The sequence below is a fragment of the Corvus hawaiiensis genome, chromosome 2, assembly GCF_020740725.1.
Source record: "Corvus hawaiiensis isolate bCorHaw1 chromosome 2, bCorHaw1.pri.cur, whole genome shotgun sequence".
Lineage (NCBI taxonomy): Eukaryota > Metazoa > Chordata > Aves > Passeriformes > Corvidae > Corvus > Corvus hawaiiensis.
In genome coordinates this window covers 58,788,689-58,814,358 of record NC_063214.1, presented here as the reverse complement: position 1 = coordinate 58,814,358, position 25,670 = coordinate 58,788,689, and the positions used below count along the sequence as shown (strand labels likewise).

Here is a 25,670-nt window from a genome sequence, read left to right as displayed (position 1 = left end):
GAGGATGGTTATCTTGTGAATGAGATTCTTCTTTACAAGCATTTCAGGGAAGATGCCAAACATAGCTTTCATATTTACCTTTTAAAGCAGATCAGAAATCAGTGTCTCTGGAAGACCATGCTTACTTAATATTTTACCACTTAAAAAACTGGCTGAAACAATTTGCAGTTGATTGAGGTTATTTTGCAGAAAATGACAGCAGATTTTCTCATACTCCAAGGATTTTTCTGCTTTCTGTACTGATGACTGCTTGATGCCCCATTACCTTGCTGTTGTCCATTCTGACAGTGTCCTGTCCACTTTCTATCTCCTCAAGTCAGGACAGACACTAAGGTGAGTCAGTAGCACTGTTAACAAGTAGTTTGCTCCCTCATGGTAAGAACCAGAGCAAAAAATGTAGGAGTGTTTTATTGCTTTCACATGTACAAGTACACTGGTACTAAACTAGGGACCACTGCTTCAATCTAACTTTTGTTACCCAGGGTGGATGGAATTTAGCCTACAGTATTTTAGGGAATAGAAACTATCAGAAAACCATCTCTACACAAATAATTCTAATTAAACAAGTTAGTAGGAATGTGTCCAGACCAGCAGGGAAACTATTTCCTGTTATTTCTTATTCTTGTGTATGACAAAATAAAAATATGAGTTTTAGGGCAGTAGGGTTTGAGACATTTGAGAAGGATATTTAAATTTAGAAGAGAGCAGATTAGCAGTTACCAAACAGTGGTTCATCTAGAGAAACACTGTCGCTGACAATATTTGGATTGAGATAGAAAGCTAAAAAGTCATGTAACGGACAAGTCTTATAATTCTACCTCCAGAGGAAATGTCTTCCTGACCCTAAATAGGAAGTGTCTGACTTTCATCCTGGAACATGAAGTTTTATAACTTTTTGCATGTTATTTTCTATTTAAGGCAGCAGCAGAAATTCTTATTCAACTCCTGCTAAAACACATGCTTGAGTAATGAGTTCTGAAAGTCTGTGTGCTTTTTGGAGAGATATGTTTCATCAGTTTGAGGGGTATTGCCATTTTAACCTCACCAGAAACTTCCTTGGGCTCATTCTTTTGCAGAACCTAAGGAAAATTTTGCTTATACCTACTGTATCATCCCTTGTTTGTTCCTTCACAGCATCTAATAGCCTGACCTTTCTGTCTCTGCCTCACACAGCAGCCTATTTTTGTTCCTTCCTCTAAACCTTTTCCTGCTGTATTCTTATTTCAGAGAGGATCTGAGTTCAACACAGTGATTCCAGTTATACCACTTTACAACAAGGTTTTCTAAAATGCTGCTGGACATAGTCTCGCTTTCCACTAAAATGAGATTCCTTGGCAACTGTCTACAGGCAGCAAAGATTTCCTGGAAAAGGGAAAAAGTGGTCCAAGAAATGTGTGCAAGAGAGTATGACAGGTTCTCTGCCTAACAGCCCACAAGTTTAGTCTTGCAGATATTCGGGGGTTACTCTCATGGTATGCACAAATCTATTCCAAGAAAGGCACTGACAGATTCTGCAAAAACATAGTATCTTAACATGGTCCACATTAGCCTTTAGCATTTCCCAAATAGCCCCACATCTTTTTGAGATACCTTGCATGAAATGCCCCCACAGTATGAAATGTTAAAACACTTAATACTAGAATAAACATAAATTCTTCAGCTATTGCACATCAAAATTCTTTATCGGGAATATGGAAATTCTTCCTCCACTGAAAGAAAATTACTTTAGTGAGGCTCACAGCCCTGAGCACAGAACCTGAAATCTCAAACATCCTACAAATTGTAGGAGGTTGTGAGGCTAGAGGAGTCTTACTGCTTCTCATAAAAATCCTTGAAGAAATAAGATGCCATCACTGAAAATACAAATATGCCCTAAACGATTGGAACAGAACTTTAGATAGGCAAAATAATCTTATCCTGTGTGCCGAGACACATCTGTCTAGACTGATTTCCTCATCTTGCAGCCAAACTGTTCTCCCTGCAGCAGTCAGTCATACCTTTCAGTGGGCTCTCTGTCCAGACACACAAAAATATCCAGAGGAGGACCTCTGGAAAAGTGCGTGTTCTGTTGGGCAAAAACTGTTGGAACTGTGTCACCAGATAAAGAGGATTCTTTTTGAAGCACCTTGGGTTGTAGCGGTTAATGAACATGCCATTGTGCCAGCAGCAGAAATAAATTGAAGTCAATAATACTAAGTTGAAGAGTTGAACTAGTGAAAGTGCCAGAGGAGCTGAATCCCTACAGATACACACAGAAGGCAAGAAAAAAAGATCTATGCATTGCATCACTGTGTATATTCCATCAGTAAGTGCCAGTGGAAAGGAAGATTGTAAGAGACTTTTATGTCTGACACCAGACAATTTGGGCAGACTTGTTCTCTACTCATTTTCACCTAAAGTCAGAGGGAAGTCAAAAAAAATGGAAAAGAAAAAAAAAATAGGTGGGCTGCACCACACTGAAAATAAAATAGGTGACTAGTGTCTAAATCAAAGGTCTGAAAAATTAGACCAAATTGAAAGGGTCTGTGACTGATCTAAGAGTGAAGACCCAGTACCCTAGATGAAAAGAGGACAAAGAGTTAACCAAGACTTTGATGACAGGCCATACTGTGACTAGAATCTAAAATGGGGAAAAATCACATAATTGTCATGCCTTTTACCAGGAAACCAAAAATTAACATTTCCCCAGACATCTCAAATTTTGCATGAAACAAATTGCTCATTCCAGAATAAATGTTACTGTGTAAGGACCATGCTTGAATATCCTCAGCAACATGAAACCCCAAAACACTACATGAAAAAAAGTGTGAAGCAAACTTTTTTCTTCTGAAGTGCGACATTCATGCTTCTTTCACTTCACTTACTAGTATGAAGAACAGACTTACATCTAAACTTAAAAGTTGATGGAAGATGAAGGAGAGGGGGAGAATTCATTAAGACATTATAATAACGATGACGCTCCTATATTTTTGAAATTCCTTTGTCTATATTTTAATAAATGGTGAGAATACTGAAGTACTTACCATAGAAAGAAAATACAAAGAAAATATGTACAAGATGGCTGCTGCTTCTTGCAGACTTGATGCTTCTTTCTCAGACAGAAGTTTCAAATCACAGCTTTCCCCACAGAGAGCTCCACTACATCCTGAGTTTCATGTTTCCAAGGGAGAATCTGATCTGCAAACACAGACAGGTATTTTTTGCACTATACAGGGTGAGACAATGGTGGAACTTCCCAGCATAACACAGAACTTAAGGGTCGTTTACTGAGGCAAGAGGGTCATGCTATGTAGATTGTATCCCTGGACTTTTCTCACTTGCCGGGGCCTTTGGAGTGGTGCTCATCTACCCTGGAACAGATGAGGAGTGATTCCTACAAGATCAAACACAATGAAAAAGAAATATAGTTTGCTCTTTTTTACACCACCAGCAAAATTTCAAGCTGAGTGACCCTTGTTTCCAAAAATAGGTCCAAGAATTCTAGGCCTGCTATCATTTGGAAAGTTAGCATACAAGAAATCTGCTTCAGTTACCATCACCGAACATATTACCATTGCTTGGATTCAAAGAACACTGAAGTGAAAAAGTATCAAACAGAAGCTCAGACTGTTTGTTTATATTCCTTTTTGTTTATTGTTCTTAATACTTTATTAGGAACCACTTGTCAGTTGTCTATTTGTAAGAACACGCAAAAATAAACAGAAGCTGCTCACTTCTACAGTGGAGACTCAGTGGAGTCTTTTAGTTTGCACAGAAGTGTCTGCAGTAGTCTTCCAAATCAGACACAGACAAGGTTTAACTACCTACTGTCTCTTCTTGACATGCATGTAAGGATTACAGGCTACTTGGGAGAAAATTAAAGCAGAATAAAATAGTTTACAGATTTAAAACAAAATCAGCTAGAACCAAAGAGGTGCTTCAAGGTAAACAGAAGGATTTCACTTCATTAAGCAATTTTTCCTGGCAAGAATCTAAGACCATAGCAGGTACTTATATTTTCTGCTCATGCCTCACATACACTAATGCTCATCACCAACTACAGCAATGTACAGAGATGGACAAAACCTTGGGTGGGGATTTTTAGTTCAAGGGGTAGTTTTTCCTTAGAGACGAACACAACGTAATTTAATTTATTGCTAGCCTATTTTTTTGCTACAATCATTTTACACATAAAAAAGATAAAAGCAGATGTAGTGAAAAGGCATACTATGTCAGACCAAAGAGCAGTTCTGTGTAAAAGCCCAGCTGCAGCCCTGTCTCCAGCAATCGCCAACAGCAATGCAATAGGCAGGTGCACAGAAATACTTACCAATATTTTCCCATCCTTTAGAAATTTGTATCTCGAAGACTTATAAGCCAGAGGTGGTGTCTCTTTTTAATAGCCCTTCATGGCAAGGTTATTCCCCTTTTTCATCCTGCCATGTTGCAAACTTTTCTGCAGCCAATGCAGTTGCATTACACAAGTGACCAGCTAAATATTTCAGTTTGCTGAGAAGCTGTGTGTACATTAGCCAGTACCATTTTTACCCAAGGAACAGAGACCACATAAAAGCAAGACATGTTTTTTTTTCTGGGGCCTAAAACAAATTCACTTACAACACATGATGATTAGAAAGGAGGAAACTACAATTCCAACAACAATATGGACAGTTTCTACTGCTTGTGGCACTGAGGTGCCTTAGTTATTTCCTGTCACAGGAACCAACTGCCAGTTGCTTGACACTGCTAACATCTCTGAGACAGCTTATCAACCATGACTTGAGCTTTTTACTGCACGGAACTTCAGAAGACAAGACTGTTCTTTGTGCCCATCCTGGTTTGAAGATTTTTCAATGGCTTCATTATTCTGAAGCTAGTGAAGTATACTTAATTTCCACTGTCATGGAGTTTTTGGGTAAGAACAGCATTTGTCTAAACACACGGGTTATGCTTTCACATCATCTGGATCCTTCAGTTGGAAGAAAAATACTCGAAATAAATATGAGAGGAACCTCCAAGCCACCATGAAGCAGTTAAATTCTTCTGGAAAATCATGAAGAATGTTGGCAACATGCTAAATATTCAGACTTCTTGGTGAAAAACCAACCAAACAAAAAAACCAAACCAGGAAAATCTGAATGAAGAGAGTAATTAGTATTCCCTGAGCACATTGAACTCAGGCTGCTATCTTGCCAGACAAGGACTTGCACTGCAAGGTCTTTTATTGAACAAGCTTGAAATACACCCTTACGTGAAGAGGCTGATGAAAACTTTCTTCAACTTCTTTGTTTTCAAGCACAACATGAGTCTGGTATTTCAAAGGGCTGGAAAAAAAAGAGTCACAGCACAACCCCCAAATCCAGCATTTCAGGATGAGATAATGGAAATCTTGTGCTTCTTAGAACTCCTCAACAGAGGGGCATAGCTGCTCAAATAGGACAGGTAACTTCCTCTCTACTCAACTAGGTCAAAAAGTCCTAAGCACAATCACTCCCTCCTATACTCTGCCGGATACAGCTCTTCACCAAAAGAAAGAAATCCACATTTGACTCTCAGTGGTCCATCAGATGAAAGCTAGCATTTATCCCAAGAGCAAATCTCCTGGAAAAATCTAAACCTGGGTAAGAAATTCCTGAATATTCAAGAAGGAAAAAGGTCCTAAATAAATGTGGTTCAGTAACCTACCCACTTAAATTCTGCACCTGAATTTTCTAAGTCTTTCTGTTTCCATACAATGGAGCTTTTAATGTCTAACTTTTCACCATAGTTTGAAAAGGAAGGCTACAAAATTATTTCCAACCATCAGCAAGCAGAAGCACAAACTCAAAGTATGCTTCTGGTAAACAATTTGATTACAACCAGGGCTGGCTGATTATTCAGCTTTATCTATCACAAGCCAACTGTTAGCTAGGAGACCACTAAAGACAGTTCAGAAATACCTCGGTTCACAAAGCCAAAACAAACATCAGTGTTTTCTAACAGTGATGAGGACAATAAATATTGCTTTGTTGGTGTCTACAACCACTGTTATAAATGTCACTTCAAGGCAAAAAATACTGAAAACATATGAAAAAATATGAAAACATAGCTTTAATTCACGATGGGAAAATCACAGTTCAACTAAGTGGCTGATTTCAACAAATAAAGATTTGCAACGTATAAAATGATCAGTTGCAAGAATACTAAGGTAAATGTAACTGTAAGGCATTTTTCACTGCTTGCATTTTAGTTTTTTGATTTGAGCTTGACAAGTAATATTTTAACAAGTTTGTACTTTATATTTTTTTCCATTTTAATAAAGTAAAATAAATTAATTTGAGTTCTAAACCCTGTATTCCATCTTTGTGTGCATGTATTTTGCTTTTCCTGCTGGCAAATGAACATATCAGACAAACAAATGCCATACAATTAGGTTGCTCTGTCATATATGCTCCAGTGAATGTTTTTGAAGTCTAAATCATGGCACTAAAATTAAAAATTTTTGACCCATTAATTTTTCTTAAAGAGTTTGGTTTGGTTTAGTACTTGAACATCTTAAGTGCACATTTCCGTACCTGTTCTTGTTATTCAACACCAGTTCTAAAAGTAATCCCATTGAAATCAAGGGAATTTCTTCCAGAAATGAAATTAATCAGTAGGAGGGAAATGGCAGATTCCAACCAACCTCTGAATTTAAGAAACTGCAATTTTCCTCAAATTCCTGATTCTGTGTTGGAGTCACTTCTGTAATGCAGAGTTGAATGGTTGAATTTTGTTGCCTCTGATGGAATTAGTATTTTTATCCGTTTAATCCTCCCTTTCTTTTTTGGTACCATTCTAAAGTTTCAGTTGGTTCAATCCTATCATAAAAATATTTACTTCATCATCCATGTCCTGAAAAGCAAGTAAAGAAGACAGTGAGCTGTGGATTTGTGTCCATCAGCATTTTGAGAAAAGCATGGTAAAATATATCATACTATACTTATTCTATAACAAGTGTCAAAAAACTATTCTAGACATGATAAACATTTTATTATATGCCATTGCTGAATGTGTTTTGAGTTCTACTAATTCACCAAATTGTGTAAAACCACAGCTGATCATATCAATTACATCTCAGATTCCCTTTTCCCCACAAACACATATTTTACCATTGAAGTTAATCATGCCTAGCATTAAACTGCTGTCAGCAAACCATTATTTTGATAAAACATTCTGATAATAAAGTTGGATTTTTACAGTTCAAAACCTTTCACACAAATCAGAAACCAGGAAAAGGTTTATATTGATTGGCAGCCTCTTTGAAAGCAATCTGGACAAATAAAAGACTGTTATGCAGCTCAGGTGAAGACACAGTATGCCTGATGACGCAGAGGAATCAGTAACTCAATTTTGTGATAATAAAATTTTCTGCAATTTTTTTGCCAACATATCAAAATTAAACCTCATTCACCTTGCTATCATCTATAGCAAGTTTACTTTAAGGGAGTTATATTCATACACTAGTTATTTGTTTTAGAAAATAAGCACCGGCTGTATTTCTTTAATTATTGTGTATTACACTGATGCTGCTTGTCTGGTAGAAGGCAGCCATGCTACTGAACTCATGGCTTTTGTAGTCCACAGTCCATCCAAACTGCTGTCCTTGTGGCTTGTGAGACTATGGAAAACACCACTAGTGTTTTCAAGTGAAGTTTAGATGACAAACCTTTTTGTAAAGAAACTGTAAAGTTTAACTGCGGGTCTGCTGATCTACATTTGGCAACCACTGCCCTTACAGGCTGAGGAAGCTGTGACAGCAACGGAGCTGCCACTACTGAGAGAGGTCACCATTCTCCCTCCTGGCAGAGATGTTACAGGTGATTACAAAATCAGCTGAAGTGTGAAAATGGGACATTCACTATGGAGGAGCATGTTGTGTCTGAGAAACTTGCTGAACTCTCCAACTTAAGCCACATTATTTTAACTTTAGAACTTGAGGTTTTCCCCATTTAACTATTGAATGCTTCACAGAATAGTTTGGTTTTGAAGGGATCTTTAAAGTTCTAGTCCACTCTCCTGCAATGAGCGGGGACATCTTCAACTATATCAGGCCTATTAGAGCTGCATCCAACCTAGCCTTAAATGTTTCCAGGGATGGGGCATCTTGCAAGGATGGAGAGAATTGGAGGATTGGATCAAGTGATGTAGGTTTTAAAACTAGCATGAGTTGCTCACTTCTGGTCCCAGCACCAGATTGCTACATGTTTTGCTGGATAAATACAACTCAATGCAAACCTGAAATAATGACTGTTGTAACACCAATTCTTCACAGTTGTCTGGAGACAGTAACTTGGTTTGACTGAAAAAATGAGAGCCAAAGAAAGGGGGTACTGCTATACAGTCATGACTGTATCTTAAGGGGGTACTCTGCAATACATTTTTGTATTTGTCTCCTCACCTCTCCTCGGTGGGATTTAGCTACAATATCAATTTCATTAATGTTCATCATTAGCACTTGGATGTGTATCTGGTATATTACTGTAAAGAAATTCTGTCTTGAATGAGTCCTTCTGAGAAGTTCTGCAGTGGATGAAAGCAAGAGCATTTGGTCAATCATCTAGAAGTACCTGAGAATCATATAGGCAACTTTGATTTGTAAATAATTCCAACCTAGTTTAGTTTTGGTTTAGAAAAATCCGTTTACTCACAAGCCCCTAAAGAGAGACACAGAGGTCCCCAAAGCCTTCTGCCCACTTTTAATATTATTCATAATGATTTCTAGGTGACTTTAACTGGGTTTCCAGCAGAAAATGGAATTTCATATACACTTATTTATACACTTATGAGCTAAAAAGGAAGGAAGCAGGTGAAGGACTGTGTCATGCAGTGAAAACTTACACACACAAGGACCAGCGTTTGGATGGGGAGAAGAGCCCTAAACACTCTCATCTATCCTCTGTCCCAGCTCTATATCTGCACCCATGCACCCAAAACACTGCATAGATTTCTTGATTTCACCAGCAAGGGAAGTGCAGGGGAAGCACGCCTGGGAAGCCAGGAGGAGGAATGAAGGACAATCTCTCCCAGGACTCTCAGGAGCGGGGCATGTACAATCAGCACTGCATCATCAGTTCAAAACCCTACAGTCTGACACAAAGCCAGGATCTGTGGCTGCTTACAGTGGTGCCCATGGCCACTGCTGCCACTGCTGTTCTTGGCCCCACTGCCACCAGTGAGTGGTGCCTGACAAAAGGAACTGTGGAAACGCTTTGCTGTATTCCACCGCAACTGCTGGCCAGTTCCGGAAAGCCGTACTGAGACTGAAATGAGGTAGGAAAATCACTGATCTCCCAACAGCTGCAACTGGCAAAAATCTCCAGTTTTTGCCCCTGAATGGTACGACCCAGTAATGTTGTGCAGTGGCATTTGTTCAGCCCTGACTCATAGACAGAAGAATGCCACTGAATGAATCACCAGCAGCATTTTCCGCAGTATCTAACGAGGTAGCTCATCCAAATATTGATCAGTCCCAAGTCCCTCTAGTTTTTGAGATCTGAGATACCATAGTCTATCATGCTATTCACCAGTAAAATTCTGCATTTGGGAAAGGGGGCCTAGAGTGAGAAACCAGGAGATGACCAAACATGTGTTGGTGCATCCTTGGTTGATAGGAGATACCTTCTGCCCACTGTGAAGCTGTAAAAGCTATATGAACACTGCTGAAATGCAAGAGAAATAGGAACTTAGTAAGTAACTAACAGAGAGCTTTAAAGCAAATTAACAAAACCACTTTATAAAACATCTCATTCTGTTTGGTCCACCGCTGAAGAAGGTCATGAAGCCAAACACTGTGGTAAAATAATTTTGATCCATAATGGCTGAAAGGACAAACATTAAGCAAAGGATAATCACAAATTAGCATTCAGAACACCAGCTGAACATTGCAGGTGCTGAGGGAAGATAGTTTCTCCCTGCGTAAGTTCCTAGAAAAGCACGTTTCTCCCCTTTCCTCTTAGATGTTGGACACTACGTACTTCAGCAGCAGGCAGTGCCCACAGTCCTGTTCTGCTCAGCCTCAGTCCTTTGACTTTCACTGTAGTAATGGCTGTATAGGAAAGAGGCAGCCCTTCCTACCCGTCACTCTACCCAGCAAGAGCCCAGTCTGGGCAAGCAGGCTGATTTGATTTGAGTTGCATGTTACAGGAATTACTACTGCAGTAACCACCCAAAACAGTGGAGGAGAAGCCTTACAAGAAGCAGTGCAAATGCATCAGTGAGGTGGCTTTGGTGCCCAGTATCTCCACACAACACACCTCTCCTGTCCCAAGTGACTACCGTAACTGATGGAACCCAAAGTCATGGACTACATGAACTCAAAGGACATTTTATGGACATTTTGTAAGGGTGATCCATTGACTAATGGAATAACATCTGTGTGTTACATCGAATTATGGGAAGAAGAGTGGTGGTTAGTGCAGTTGTATTGAATAACGCGGGGCCTGGGCATAGTGTAAATGGTAGGGAACAAGGAGTGCAACATATGCGGGGTGTGGCTGGGGTAAATTTCTTCACAGTGGCTATGTGAAGGGCTGTGTTTTGGGTTTGCGCTGAAAACAGAGCTGATAATGTAGGGATGGTTTTGTTATTTCTAAGCAGGGCTTACACAACCAAGCCCTGACCCCAGACCCCAGTAGAGGGCTAAGGTCAAGGCCCCGGTCCGGCCGAAGCCTGACCCCACTGACCCCACTGACCCCACTGACCCCACTGACCCCACTGACCCCACTGACCGCTTCCCGCTCTCCCGCACGCCCCGCCCCCTCCGACCCGACCACGCCCTCCCGCAGGCCCCGCCCCTCTCCACAGAAGCCGCGCCCACCCGCCATGACCACGCCCCTCCCTCCGGCCGGCGCCCCCGCCCTCCCGCACGGGAGGACTTCGCGCAGGCGCACTGCGCGCTGGTGCCAACTGCCCCCTCGCGGCCCCCCTAGCCCTCCCCAAAGATGGCGGCCGCGCGCCGCTGGGCGAGGCAGCGGTCAGCGCTGAGGCGGTGGGGCGGGGGCGGCGGCGGGAGCGGGGGGCAGTGACAGGTGCGGGGAGGGCAGAGAGGCGGCGGAGCGGCGGCAGCCGGAGCGCAGGTACCTCGAGTGGGCGGGCAAAGGGGTGGGGGAAGCGCCGCCCCTGCCCGAGCTGCGCCATCGGGAACTCCCCCCCGGCGCTCCCCGCCCCGGCGCCGCTGCCCGCTGGCGGCGGAGCGCGGACTGTTAGCCGGGAGAGCCGCGGGGCCATGGCGGTGAGTAGGCGCTGATGGTGAACCGCCGCCTTCCCCTCCGCGGGGCGGCGAGAGGGGTGCGAGGGAACCGGGGCAGCTTCGCTACCTGCCCCCGGTGCCTGAGGAGCGGCGCTCCCCGCCGGGAAGAACCGGGAGCCGGCGCCTCCGACGGAGCCCCGCGAAAGAAACTTTGTGTCTCCCTCCCCTCCGTCGCTCGGAGGTGCCTCTGCCGGCCGGGGCGCGGGGATCCGCCCGCTGTCAGCGCCGGGCTGCGGCGCGGCGGCCGCGGGAGGAGGCGGTGGTTGAGCCGGAGAAAGAAGCAGATGCGGAGCGCGACCAGAACAGCTGAGCCGGCTGTGACAGGCGGGGAGGAGAAGGCAGTGGTGGTGTTCGACACCTCTTTCTCGTTGTTGTTGTTATTGTTGTTGCTCTCCGCCTAAGCCGTAAAGGTTCCCTCGTAACGCCCAGCTAAAGGGATTGAGCTTCTCTATGTAGGTAAAATAATCTTCCCGAAAACACGGTAATCATCTTGCCGACTGCTAGCAGAGGTATTATTCTTTCAGCCAGATTTACTCCCGATTCCCCCCTCCCAGAGTATCGCCCAACCTAAACAGAAACTTTTCGTTGCTTACAGGCAACTTAGAAAGTGAAACCAACTAAAAGCAAAAATGAAACTTTTCAGCTGATTTTTATTGTGCGAAGTAAAGAAAATAAGCAGTAGAAACAAGGGAAAATACATTTGGTAGGAGCAAATGTTATAAATGGCACCTCAAGATGTGTTAGTCATTTGTTTAACCCTATCAAAGGCAATTTATTAGCCACCTTGGATGTCAAGTGTTACTCTAGAACATTTCGTGTTATGAAGTAATTTCTGAGAAATGTTATTTGTTTTTAGAATTTAAGTCTGCATTTGATCAAATACATACCTGTTTAGAAATGCCTTAAATTTTCAAGGAGACTTAAAATCTCTAAATTTTTGCTGCTGAGTACTTGGCAGCTTCTGTCTCAGAAGCTGTAGGACCCAGTCCTGCTAAGCTTTCTGCTTAAAAGAAGCTATTTTGTTGTTATGGCAATGGGAAACTTTATGCTTTACACAGCATAGAAATTTAACTGATGTGAATCTGCATCCATAATGTGTTTATTTTCTGTGTTGTGAAATAGCATGAGTCACAGCAAATCAGTGGTCCTTAAAATTCAGAGGATGATCGGTTACATTTTTTCTGCCTCTTTTTAATTTCTTAAGGAAATGGTCTCAAAGAATTACGAAATTTAATCACATGATGAATGGGGAAGTAGCAGGCTGCCAGGTAGGGAGAAAGCTGTACACACATGTGAAAGTCAGGAATATCTGAGGATCTCTAGCACTCAATGTTGGCAAATTGGATAGAGTTCTTGACAGCCAGTGTTTCTACTAAGCAGGAGGGAGCAGGAAGGGTGCTAGTCAAGTTTGAAAACACAGCATCTAGTCTAGATTCACTCTCTGTACATAAGTCATCTTGACACGCATGTGTTGAATCTGGGAGTTGTTTTGGCAAACTACACCAGAATGATTTTTCTGGTGACTTTGAGGGGAAAAATTGATGTGCTGTATCAATTCCATTGGGGCACTGGACACTGATTTTTGGCAGATGAAGCACTGGTTAAGAGAGACACAGATCCTTGTCCTCAGAAAGGCCAGGACTCAGTGATCTGTTGCTTAGGTCACTTGGTCAGGAGGTGAGCAATCTCCTTTGAGCAGAGTCACAGGCTGATTACTGTAGATGATGATAATATTAAAGCAGAATTAGATGAGTGTCTCAGGGTTTTTTTTCAGGGCAAATGGAGCTCTTCTGAGGCTTTTTGCTGTATGACAAGCTCTAGATGTATGAGTTACATGAGGCTCAGGTCATTACACCCAGCACTAAAGTTACCTGATTTCAGTCCATTAAGGACATTTCTGCCTTTTTCAAGTTGGAGTTTCTACTAGTTTGTGAACTTAAAACTCAAAAGCTTTAGATTTTTATAGGCAATGATGTAATGGAGCTGCAGAAACTTGAAGTATGGTTTGGACTAATAACTCATTTGCTTTGGGCTGTGAGTCCTGTGGATCTTGGGATGCTTTTCTTTGTTATTCTTTGCCTTGTGGCCATTTAATTTTACTTGAATTTGGACCTCCATCGGCTAACTCAGTGTTATGCTGATCATTTTGGCTCAAGATCTCAAAGAGATCTTTTATAATTGTTCTTGCTGCTTTAACTGCTTAACTGAACATGTTTCTGCAGTATTCTGTCTTAGGACTTAAGGAAAACTCTTAAAGCCTGACTTTAGGAGAGGTTCAATTTTTCATCCTTGTCAGTGCTTTCTCATAAATAGCTTTAACATCTAAATGCTTTTAGACGATGCCACAATTTACCCTGCTGGCAGGTCACTTCTGAAATAGCGTATGCTGTTGTACACATGTTGGTCCCTAGAAATATTGAATGCTGGGAAGGTGTTAAGTGCTGGTGTTCTGATTGTCTGTTCATGCCTCTGTCAGTGACAAATCCCGTAACCCAGCCCTGGCCCCCTTTTTGGGTGGATCTGGCAAATATTTAGTCTTGTTCATTCCCAGACAGACAGATACTAGAGGAGACAGCTTTTGTGAGGATGCCGGCCTACTTCCTAGATAGTGTTGTCTGCATCCATTGATGTTCCTTGTCAGTGCCTTCTGAAACCTCAGGAATTCTTATCTTCCTGTAGCAACTTTGTATCTTTTTTTGACCTCCAGCATCTAATTGTCGTGGGGTTTTCTAGTTCAGTCTCTGCCAAAATGTCTACAGATAATGTCATGTTCCATCAGTGCGTTTCAGTTATCTAGAATATGAATTGGATTCTCTCTGTCATAGGTGTCAATAACACTTCTATATTTTATCATGGATTTCTTTGAGACTGTTGGCTTGGGGAAATTCCCAGGCAATTTGTAGTAAAATTCAACTTCACTGCAATTTAGAGTGCATGAGTTGAATTGAGAGCCATTGTTTTTCCTGTAGGACCAAATCTCAGTAGAAATGGATTTGCCTTAGATGGTCAAGTCTTTAGCTTAACTAAAAGATACTGTCTGTATCTCAGGAAAGCGATAATAGTTTGGAATGAGTACACTGCTGCTTTTTCTGTTCAGCAAACATGAACAGTGTTTATTTTGCTCATGGGGCCTATGTTTCCTGAGCTACAGAAATGACTGGCTTTTTGCTTGTTCTTTGCCATATACAGTAAACCTTGAGCTTCCTTAATGCTGATGTTCACTTGATGTCAATAGAAAAACACTAGCAGCCTTTTTCTTAATCTTGGCTATTCATGAAGTTTAATGGTTGTGTTTATGTCTAGTAGTATTTTGGATTGTCATCCTGAGGTCTGTATTTTGTAGGGCTGATGAGGTAGCAGGATGTTTAGGAAATGTCTGTAACACTTAATACTATTACATGTTTCTTTCAGGTTGTCATCTTTAATTGTTCCCATTAATTTACATTCGGTTTCAGATAGAACAAATATTTTCAAAGTCATTTTGTTTGCCCCCCAGAAATCTGGTCCCATTCCAGCTGCTGTCACACTCTTGAGCCTGTAACCACTGAAAATCTGCAGACTTTTTGTTAACCTGTCAGAGATGACTTTAATGAAATGTAAATTAAGATAGAATTTGTTATGCTCTTTTGTCAATAATTAAATAGAAATTTTCTATTTAAAGCTGTTCCTTTCATGGTGGACTCTTGATGTACTCTCTTGTTAGGTTATGCGCCTTTTCTTGGTTGTGTTGATGATCTGTTTTGGTTACAACACATGCTGCAGAAACTGTTGCTCTTCACTTTGATGGCTCAGTTGTGTAGAGGACTGTGTTATGGCTCTTCTTGGATGTATTGATTTAGAAGGCTTTTGTAGTCAGAATTGCAGTACCTCAGGAACAGAGTATCCTTTTATTTTCTAAATTCTGTATTAAAACTTTAGCACCGTGCTCATTAGTGATGATTTCACAGCACATTTCAAAGTGAGTTAGACTGGACATGCTTAGCGCTCTTTGTTCATGGCTCCAAGTAAACTTTCACTGTTTATATCTAGGCAAGCACATTTGTTGGCTTCAATCTCACTAGACCTACCAATGTATCTATCAGTTTGCTTAACAGAATTTATATTTTTGTCTCCCTTTAAGTTTTTACTTTTTCAGGATATGTGGACCTTCTGCTCACGCTGCTCTGCAGTCAAAACATCACTTATGTTAACATTGGTACCCTCTCTTTCAGTTTAGTACCTTGGGTGTCAAACACCATCCCAACAGCAGTTTGCAGAACAGGAGCACTGAATATGCCTATACTGTACCTCCCCCCAACTTTGCTGCCAGAGTTGTTCCAAAGCATTTAGGACAGATGAAAAGATATGCTGCAAAATTCTGCTTTTAAAGACAGTGGAAAAATATTGTACCTTATTATATATTTAATTACTTGGGGCATAGCAAGTTGTCAAAGATGAAATTATCTGCAAGTTTGCAATCCCAGTTTGACCAGAAGAGGTAGTTTTTATTAGCCATTAATAAGAGGAGCACAGCACTTTCTAAGATGTAATAAATGTCTTTAACAAGGTCCAAAAGTATTTATACTTTGACAGGTATGGATAGATAGTAACTTTATTCTGTAACTGGGAGTGAAAAGGAATACGCAGGGCACGAATGTTAACTTTACCTTCTGCATAACAGTTCTTTTTGAATTTGCTTTGGGTTTTTTGTACCTTGGTTGAATTTAAATCTGTGAAGCTCAGCTCTTATTTGCTTTTGATTTTGAATAGCTTGAAGTGAAAATGCACTTAGCAAACCTAGAGCTTTACTGTTACCGGCAGTAAAAAGTAAAAAAACTCTGTAGTTCACAAGTGTAAATACTCCCTTGTAAATGGGATAGAGTTTCCCCAGTGTATAGACCCAGTGTCTGTGGTATACAGGATCCTACAAGCATGGGCTGCTGCTCAGCTGTTGTCTCATTTGCCCTTGCTAACATAGTATACTCCATACCATATTTTACTCCTTTGATTATAAAATAAATCCTTCTTTTCTAACTTCCAGTTTTTAAACTGCAGGGTTTTGTTTTTCATAGTTTGTTGTCCTTTTAACTGGAAGAACTGTATCTACTAGATGACTTCACAGAAGGAAATTGAGACAACAGAATGGCAAGTGGACTAATTTTACTCTGTGGTAGAGGAACATATTTTAGGTAGAGATAGCAAATCAGGTAGTAATGAGCTGAAAAAAGTGTGCATGGAGCTGGAAACTTATTTGTAAGCAAAAATTTAATGGATAAGAAGGTTCAGCACAAACTTTGGTGACCTGCAATGCCTTGGCAATGAGAGGGGGCCATGACTATAACTATGCATTAATATTTCAAAATACATATTGGTAGGCTGTTAGGGGACTTTCTACAGTAAGAATAAATGTCATAAAACACAAGAGTTACCACACCTCTGCAAATCTTGTAGAGTCTATTAAATGTAAATGGGGAAGATGACACTGTAAGACAAGTGTTTACCCGTTTAGTCTAGTATGAAAGTGGATTGAAGATGTTGAAATGAAGTACTAAGAAGTTAGGACTAAAAGAAGCTGTGGAAGTGAGTAGTGACTGTTGGCAATGTTAAGTCTTAGATGCAGCTGAAATTTATGTTGTTTTAATTTGTTCAGGTTTGCTAATAACTTGTCTGCCCCCATTTAAGAATATTAGTATATATGCACATTCCACTCAGTGGTGGCATTTCAATGGTGAGGATAAGTTACCATAAATCAAGCAATAGATCTTGAAAGTACCCCAGTACATTTAAGTATGTACATCATGGCAATACAGCTCAAAACAAATCAGTTTCTGACTTTGTGACTGTATTGTTGTTATAACAAATAGATAGCTTTTCAGTGTTGCAACTTCATACGGAAAACAGGAAGCTGAGAGCAGCTTTGTTCTCTTGACTTGATTGGGCAATCAAACTAGTTGGTCCCACAGTGCTTTGATTAACTAAAATTTTTCTAGGAGGGTGGTGTAGAACTTGGGAGAAGGGAGAATATCATTTGAGAAACCCACTCTCGTTTTGCTGGTCTTCACCTTCAGTAGCTGCAGACACTCCTCCACTGGAGAGCTCTTGCATGAGGAGCTCGTTCAGACTTCACGAGTTGCATTCAGGTTGAGATGCTGATTGACTGTTCTGCTTTTTTTTTATTTTTTCTATGGGGTACAAGTAACTGCTTCAGTACCATTGTGGCTGAGTTCTAATGCACTATTAGGAAAGTGAAGCACCTAGCAGGGTGCCTCTTGACCTTTCTTACTATCATAGTCTGTAACTTCATGAATGTGGTGCATTGAGACTGGCAGAAGCAGTTCCTCTTGAAGCACTTCCTCTCTGTTTATTCCTACACGTAGCATCCGTTTGTTTATTTGCAAAAATGAAATTGACCAGGAAACTTCTGTGTTAAAACTGACAAATTCTTATATGACTAATTTTAAATTGCATCTGTTTGTTGACCACTTGCTGGCAGTGGTGGAAGTGGGATCTGCTAGAATGATTTAGTAGAACTGATTTAGAGCAGTTTAAATTCTTGATAATAGAATTCGCTTCAAATGTGTTTGTTAGGCCTCAAAAGACCTTCTTTTTTGGTGAATTTTTACTCTTGGGAAGTAGTTTTCATATGTCTGTCTTGATTTGTCATGTTCTGTTCTGTTGTCCTGTTCCTTATGGAAGCAGAGATCTGCAGCTTTTCCAAAAGAATCAGTGGAGAGAAATTTTAAAGTCTTAGATTTGTAGCCTCATTGATCCTACGTCACCTTACATTTGGATAGCGCAGTTTTCATTTTTCAGAATGGGCAGGAAAAAGCTGTTTCATACGAGTTTTTTAGAAGCTGCTCATTCTGCTTGAGTCATGCACTCTTTGTAGCTCCAATACCAGCAGCTGTCTCTGCAATAAATTTATCTCACTGACCAGGTGCAGGCATTAATAAAAATATATCCATGTTTTTAGTTTGCGCTAAAGGTATCATGTGAAAAATTGTTTTGGAAATTTGTACTTGCTACTCATAACCTCTGAGAAAAGGGAGTCAATAACAAATGAGGAAGTAGCTTGATTCTTGGCATTGAATTTGCTTGTTTTCTCAAAAACTAAGCATGTTATTAAACAGAAATGAAGGCAAGAGTAATAGTTAAGTGGGAAAGGCCAAGTTGGTTTTGAAGCCATGTGATTTTCAGAAAACAACCTGAAGGAAATCCAGTCCTGGCAGAAGCTTAGAAGAATCTAGTTTGGCTGGTCTAAGAGTAAAACTAGGAGGGTTTAAGGAAATTCTTGAGAGTTACAAAAGTGTAAAACAAAACATAGTTTAGATCAACGTAGCATAAATAAAGAATTGTGTTGTAGATCTTTTACAAGTGGTGCAAAAAATACACTATGCAGTTCATTCTCCTCATTTCTTCTTGAGGATGATTCCTGTGAGTATCTAAATGGAAGTTGTTCTCCAAGACAAAGCAGGTCACAGTATTGCAGCCTGTGTGTGTCAGTGCATTGGATTAATGTACCTGCTAAAGACTAGGCATAGGTTTGCACCCGACTGTTGACAGTTTGCTCATTGATTGTAAAATGCACACTATCAAATTAGTTCCAAATAAAATTAACAGATTAATTCCAATTTGTGTTAGGTTTGCACTTACCACTTACTAAAAGCTACAGAACCAGTTTAGACTTCTTTGGAGGTATAAGAGGGAGGGGTAAATAGGTGGGAAGTACTGAATTCTTCATAGGCAACAGCTTCAAGTTATATGTACTTCATCCAGATAAGGTTTGTGGATGTTTTTTTATAATACAATAATAACAACAACATTTAAAACCAGAATGTGGTGTTTTGAAGTAGTCTTGGTTGCACTGGTCTTGCTGTGTACAGTCAAGCGTTCAGCACTTGTACTGGGCAAGCTGAGGTACTAAATGTCCATGAACATATTGTGCCTTTACGGATGACTGGTTTATCACTGTCTAGTTTTTCCTCTATGCAGTCTTCACCTTCAAAAGTTTAGTTTCCTACATCAGCTACTATTAAAAACTTAGCCTCTTTGGCTCAGATTCAAAAACTGCTGGCTCATAAATACAAATGCATTAAACTTGAACAGCTGGGGTATTTCCAATTATCTACTATGCATTCTCATATAGGTTATAGTACCCATGGCATGAATGCATGAACTGCATTTGAAACTGCTCCTAAATCATTGCGCTTTAGAGTCTGGAGTATGAAGGTAACCTGAAATAAGTATTAATTTACTGTAGCACACTAAACTCCTGCAGTGCTAAGGCTTGCTGTTGTAGGGCTTGGCCATTCTCGCTCTGAGTAGAGCGGGTGGTGATGATTGGGCGTGAGTTAGATCTGGTAACTGTTGGCTGTTGACATGCAACTTGAATTTGCTCAGCAGTCAGTATTTACTTCATAAGAGTACTAAGAGCATTAATTTTACACTTTTTAGTGTTCACCTTCTGGTGGTAACATAGTTTGAACAGAGTTGTGTATTGTGTTTCTCAGACTTTGAGAATTACGTTGAGTGAGTGTCTGTGACAACACTTGAAGTATTTCCATAGTCATGGTAGATGTTGTAGATTCTTCTTTTTTGATAGGAACTTCCAGTGCTTATTAAAACCTTTTGTGTATCTTCACTCTTAAGTGACTGTCAGACTTTGTTGATTTAGTTCATGAAACGATACTATTTTTATAATTTTCCTGTATTGCCTATCTGTGACTTTAGTGTTATGACCAGCACTGAAGGGAATAGTCATTTCATTTTCAACGTACTTAAAAGGAGATTGACAAATTAGTGAAGGAGAAATGTTCCACAGAACACCTTTCTTCTAACAAAAAATAACCCTTCTCTGTTCCGTTGAAAAATATTTTATCAAGTGTCCCAGGAAAATATTTCTAAAACAGGAAAAATACTTTATCAGGAGCAAAGTGTATATTTTAAATAAATTGCATATTAATTGAAATAATTAGTTCAGAACTGAAAAAGAAAAGCTGATTTACTGTAATTGCCACATCTGAAACTCTTTGACTGGAAAATGTGGTAAATGTACAGGGAGGGGGAGAAATTAAAATCCTTCTGCTCAGTTCTGATTCTTAAAAACAAACACAAAACTCTTCAGCATGCTTCATGACTTTAATAGCTCAGCTACAACCTTATGGATCTCTGGGTAATTATATTCTAATACATTTCTACACCAGCTGCATCACTCTATCTGAGCTTTTTCCAGTAGTGCATTAAGTGATATTACTAACATCTGTTGTATATTGTTCTTTCATCTTCACCCTTGGGCTGCGTTGGAATATTAAAGAATTTTCCTCATTTTAGCATATTTGTACATCTTGGGCACTTCTATCTGTCCACTCTTGTCTCATAAGTTCTGAACTGGATGGCTGATTTGACAGATTGGAAGGAATTAGTAATTTTTACAAGTATCTCCTGCCTGACAACTTCAGACATTTTAAGGACTGTAGAATATAATAAAGAATAAATTTATCTCACAGTAGGCACCAAAGAATGGACATGGTGTGTGTTTACTTATAAATGTCTCAATCACAGGAAAAGTTTAAATAGTAGCTTGCATCTTCTTGAAAAGAAGAGTCAGATGTGAGGCTCCAATCTATATAAAATAGGGCTTTTTTGCTTCAGCCATTTGAAAGATGTTTGTTTTTCAAGTGCATCTGCTGTCTTCATGTTGGAGAAGGCAGAATCAAAGCATTTCATGCATTAGGATTGGGTGATGGTTTTGTGGTCTTTTTGGTTCTGTAAATTCATTCCTTGGCCTTCGGCAAAACCTAAGAAGTGTTGTCCCCTGTTCAGAGAAGCTTTCCTTTCTTACTGGAAGTTATCTGGACTGGAGGATGAGGCTTGCCTGTGGTTCCTGGGGGAACATAGCTGCATGAAGACCCAGGTGAATAAGGAATGCATACCTGCTCTGCTGTGCTGAACCCACTGGGAAAACACAGCTTACGGCAACCTTGAATTGGCAGCTGTAATATGATACTGGTTGAAGCATGTATGAAACTGCAGTACTGACAAAGAAATCATAGAAAAGCCCTGGGTTTTTTTACTTCTTGTGTAAGAGCAATATGCAGTTTGGAAACATTTAATATTGATTTCATTAAGCCCGTTTCTTACATTGCACCCTTCTACGTCAAATGCTTTTGTTTTGTCCCTGCTTAAACTTCTGTCCTTGTGTTGTATAGAATCAAGGCTCTTGTGAGCAGCTCTCTGGAGTAATAAAAGTTTGTGTCTGTTGTTCACTAGATTTGACAGAATAAGGATGTGAAAGAGTATTAAGTTGCTGTAAGCATTGTGATGATAAGTAGGTAGGTAGAGAAGCAGTACTCTGTAAATTATAAAACCGAGGAGAAAAATAATGCAAGTTTCTCCTTCAGTAGGCACCAGCAGTACCACTGTGGAGTGTGGCCTTGTAAGTCCTCTAGTTGTGGGAAAATCAATTAATTATATTTTGTATCAAACTCAGTAACCAGAAGCAGTGAATCTCTAGGAAAGGAGTGGTCCATATGTTTTTCTTGTACACAGCACTGTTATTAGCTATCACTACATTTGTCATAGTAGTGCCTACATCCCAGCTGAACTGGAAAGCCTGTTTGTGTAGGATGTTTAATGCAGAAATGTAACTTTTTAATTTGTAAGTATCCTCTAATGCAGCCTTCCTCTTCTTCTTAGGAGAAAGGCCAGATTATAAAGCAGTTCTGTTGTGGAGAGAGTTATGGGTATGTCTTCCAAAGTTTGAGTCTTAAGTGTCCAAGTTTGAGTTTTGATTACCATTGTCATTGCTGCTTTGAAGTTTTAATTGAGAATCTGACAGCTTTTAAGAGCTTGGAGGCAAACTATGGTCCCCTCTCTGGGTTCTGATCTACTGTAAACCATTTAACTTCGGCATTATGTGTTGTATTTTGTTTGACAGATATTCTGAAATTCATAAGAGAATTCTGCTTGACAGGGCCTTTGGAGATTGCCTTCTTCAGCCCTTTGTTAGGACCTTGCCATGGTCAGGTTTTGATTTTCTACAGCACTGGTCTCCAAATGTTTTGATCATGCACTCCGTAAGTAAAGATGTTTGACTGTGCACCTCCAGTGTATGTAATCTTTTTAATTATATGCATATGCTACTCTCTTAATTTATGTATACTATAAAGCATACCCAAAAATTTAAAAAAAGGATATGATAGAGATGAAAACCACTATTTAAAAGGGGGCTTTTTTCAGTAACAAAAAATATTTTCTTCTCACATGCCAAGAGTTTGACTTGTGCTGGGGTGTGTTTACCCCTCTTTGGAGACTACTGATCTACAGGATTAAGAATTTTGCAGCCTCTCAGGGCAATGTATGCCAGTGCTACATCACTCTCATTGTTAAGATACCATTTTTTTATCTTTATGAACAGACAGAATTTCCAGTGGTGCAGTGCATGCCCATCACAGAATCATAGAATATGCTGAGTTGGAAGGCACCTGTCATGATCATAGAGTCCAACTCTTGGCGCTGCCCAGGACACCCCAGGAGTCATGCCTTGTGTCTGGGAGCGTTGTCCAAACACTTGTACTTTTGCAACACACAACAGGAAGAGTTTGCTTTAAGGCTCTCAACAAGCATCCTTCAGGTAGTGGTATCCAGCTAGCAGGTGACCCCTGGCTACTCTAGTGCTCTTAGCTTCTCCTTGTCTTTCATGGGCCTAAGCCCAGGAACAATCTTTGCAGCATCTCTCTTATACTGGGAGGAGGAGGTGGCTGAGAAGAGAAAAATGAACGCGGTATTCCAGATTCCACCTTATTACCACTGAGTAGCAGGGAATAATTGCCTCCCTCAGCCCATTGGCTGTACTTCTCTGCTAATACGGCCCCATATGCCTTCCTTGCTACGGGACACATGCTGCTGACTCATGTTGTTTTACCTTGGAGATCCAGCTGATATAATGCTGATGTGTTTTTCAGAGACTATCCTTAAGATCAGCTGCTAGTCTCTTGGAGAGGGAAGTGCTGATCCTTTGCATGTGCAGAGGAAATGTACTGAATGCACTGCCCAATGATCTCAGCCTTACAACACTCTTTAACCCTTAGTGAACAACTGACTTGAGTAAAAAGCAGCGTTCTGTTGTGCTTTACAGCCTGAGGGTAATGCCACAGAAACATTAAAGGATCAAATCTGAAGGCATTTAAGGATTGACTCAGTTAAATTGTCATTACAGTTCAGGAAGACAAACTTGCTTACTGGAGTGTGGGTTGGAACACAGTTCTTGAGCTTTAACATCATTTAGCCTTTTGCCTTGTTAGTGTAATTCATTCCTTAAAGGTTCCTCAGGCATAAGCCCTGGAGTCTGAACAAATCACATCCAGTAAGTTTAGATACCCTCACTTTGTTTCAGCTTTAAAAGGCTTCAGAAAACTCTTTCAAGGTACTTTCAAATTCCTATGATTATAGGGAAAATTAATAGCAGTTCAGGTGGGGGTAGTGGGCAATAGGTAGTTTATAGTGTAAGTCTTGTACAAAGCTTTAACCTACACAATTTGGTTGTAATCTCAAGAGACCCTATACTTTCTTTGCATTGTAGAACAAACTCAGTGGAGATGCAGTGTAGACTGAGTTTGCAGTCTTGAATTCACTCTGAATGTCTGCTGCTAGTTCAGTATATGCAGTAGCAAGACAAGAAATTAAATAGCTGTTCATGCACAGTTGCTGCTGTGCATGAAGCAGTATAGATTTCTAAATAACCATGCATTTAATGCTCCACCAGTAGCAAATTACTTCTCGGCTGCTTCTGTGCTTAGCAACTGAGAATTACCTATCTAGTCAACTAATGTGTCCTCTTCCTTATCTGATCCCTTCTAATATGTCCACAAGAATGGTGCAGTGAGTAGGCCTTAAATAAATCCTTTGGTTGATCCCATATGTTATTTTACCCCTTCTGAAGGCTGCTGCATCAAAGTTTTCAATGGTGCGGGAAATCTGACAATAGGCTAGTGAATTGTTTGTAGTGGTTCTGCAGTCTGAACCTTTACCTGTTGTCCAGATGCAAGTTGTTTTTCTTGTGCCCTTTTCATTACCTCACTAAGTCCTGAGTATATCCAGAAGCTAGATGGAGTTGGAGGACAGTTACATCATCTGAAGCAGTTTTATGAGGATTAAGACTGAAATTACTGTGTGCACATACTTTGCTTTCAGTATTTTCAGTATAGAACAATATGTTCAAGAAGTTGTTGCTCACACTTGGAACAGTTAGCAGCAATTTTTAGTCAGAAAACTGGAGACAAAGCTTGTGAAGTTACTCCAGTAGAGATGGTAGGTATTTCCAGCCAGAGGCAGGACAAACATCTTCCTCTCCATGTTGCTAAGAGAGGTAGACCTGTTGATATAACTGATAAAACCTTTTGGCAAGCTTGTGTTTGACTGTCTGCTTTTATTATTCTGTCCTTGTCAGAATCAACCCTTCACAGGATTGAGTTCATTCTCTTTAGTTTTAGAAGGAGTAGCTTTACCTTTATGCATTAATACTTATTGCTATGCCTAACTTTTTTAGCTATTCATGCTATTTTAGTTTAGTGAAATGACTCAGTCTCTTATCACTCTCATGACTTGTCATTTCCAGACTTCCTTTTGACTTCATTTTTTTATTTTTCCTGAGAGCCAAGTTAAATAATGTTCTGTAATGAGAAGTCAAGAACTGAGACCTTCCCTTCCTATTGGAAACTCACATGGCTCAACAACTCTGTATTTACTGTTAATATTTAAGTACTTTCCATCCAGTATTAATCCATGTAATATCTGTTCTGTTTTTCTATTGAAGAGAAATGCTCTCTAATGCCAAATAAGATTTTAAGATTGTTTTTCCAGTCCACTTATTAGTACCTTTTCCAGCAATATCCATCACCAGAAGGTTTATATGAAGTTAATTGGACAAGGTTTTTTCAATCAATCTTAATTGTATTTTAGTTCTTTACAAATAACATCCAGTGTTGACCATTTTTATTTGGCCTCAGATTGTTGTTTGCTAACAGGACTAGATTGTCCCTTTTACAACACAGTATTTAATGCCAAACTTCTAGTTTTCTTCCAGACCTCTGAGACTTTCCTAGGACTCAAGTTATTTGCAAGTCTTTTTCAAAGGTCTAGGTAGATATCTTCAAGAGGTCTTGAATGCAAGCTACTGGGATCTGCTGATCTAAAGGTTCTGGCTGCACAGGAGGTCCTTGCATTGAATATGATATAATTTATTTCCAAGATATGTTTATTGAGCACTTCTGCTTATCTTGATGCCAACCTTTTGTCCATTTTAGCTGACTTCTCCTCCTGCCGTACATTCTCTCTTTTCAAATTGGTATCTTCCTTTGTCCTCATAGCAAAAAAAAAAGGCACCTGCAATGGCTGAACATACCACATCTTACTGTGTGACCATATTATGTGCACTGACTTTTAC

The 25,670-nt window shown here is 40.1% G+C and overlaps 1 protein-coding gene across 3 annotated transcripts in view; it reads left to right on the top strand.

The window, feature by feature from the left end:
* Nucleotides 1-11,011: 11,011 nt before the first annotated feature.
* The window catches only part of FNDC3A (fibronectin type III domain containing 3A), a 112,634-nt gene continuing 97,975 nt past the window's right edge, over nt 11,012-25,670 (top strand). Inside the window, exon 1 of one of the 3 annotated variants that reach the window (XM_048295262.1) lies at nt 11,012-11,075. The gene's annotated coding sequence lies outside the window, so the exon portion shown is untranslated. Of the gene's footprint in view, nt 11,076-11,139; nt 11,231-22,219; nt 22,303-25,670 lie in introns of those variants that run through there. The other 2 variants (XM_048295260.1, XM_048295263.1) reach the window with 2 other exon arrangements.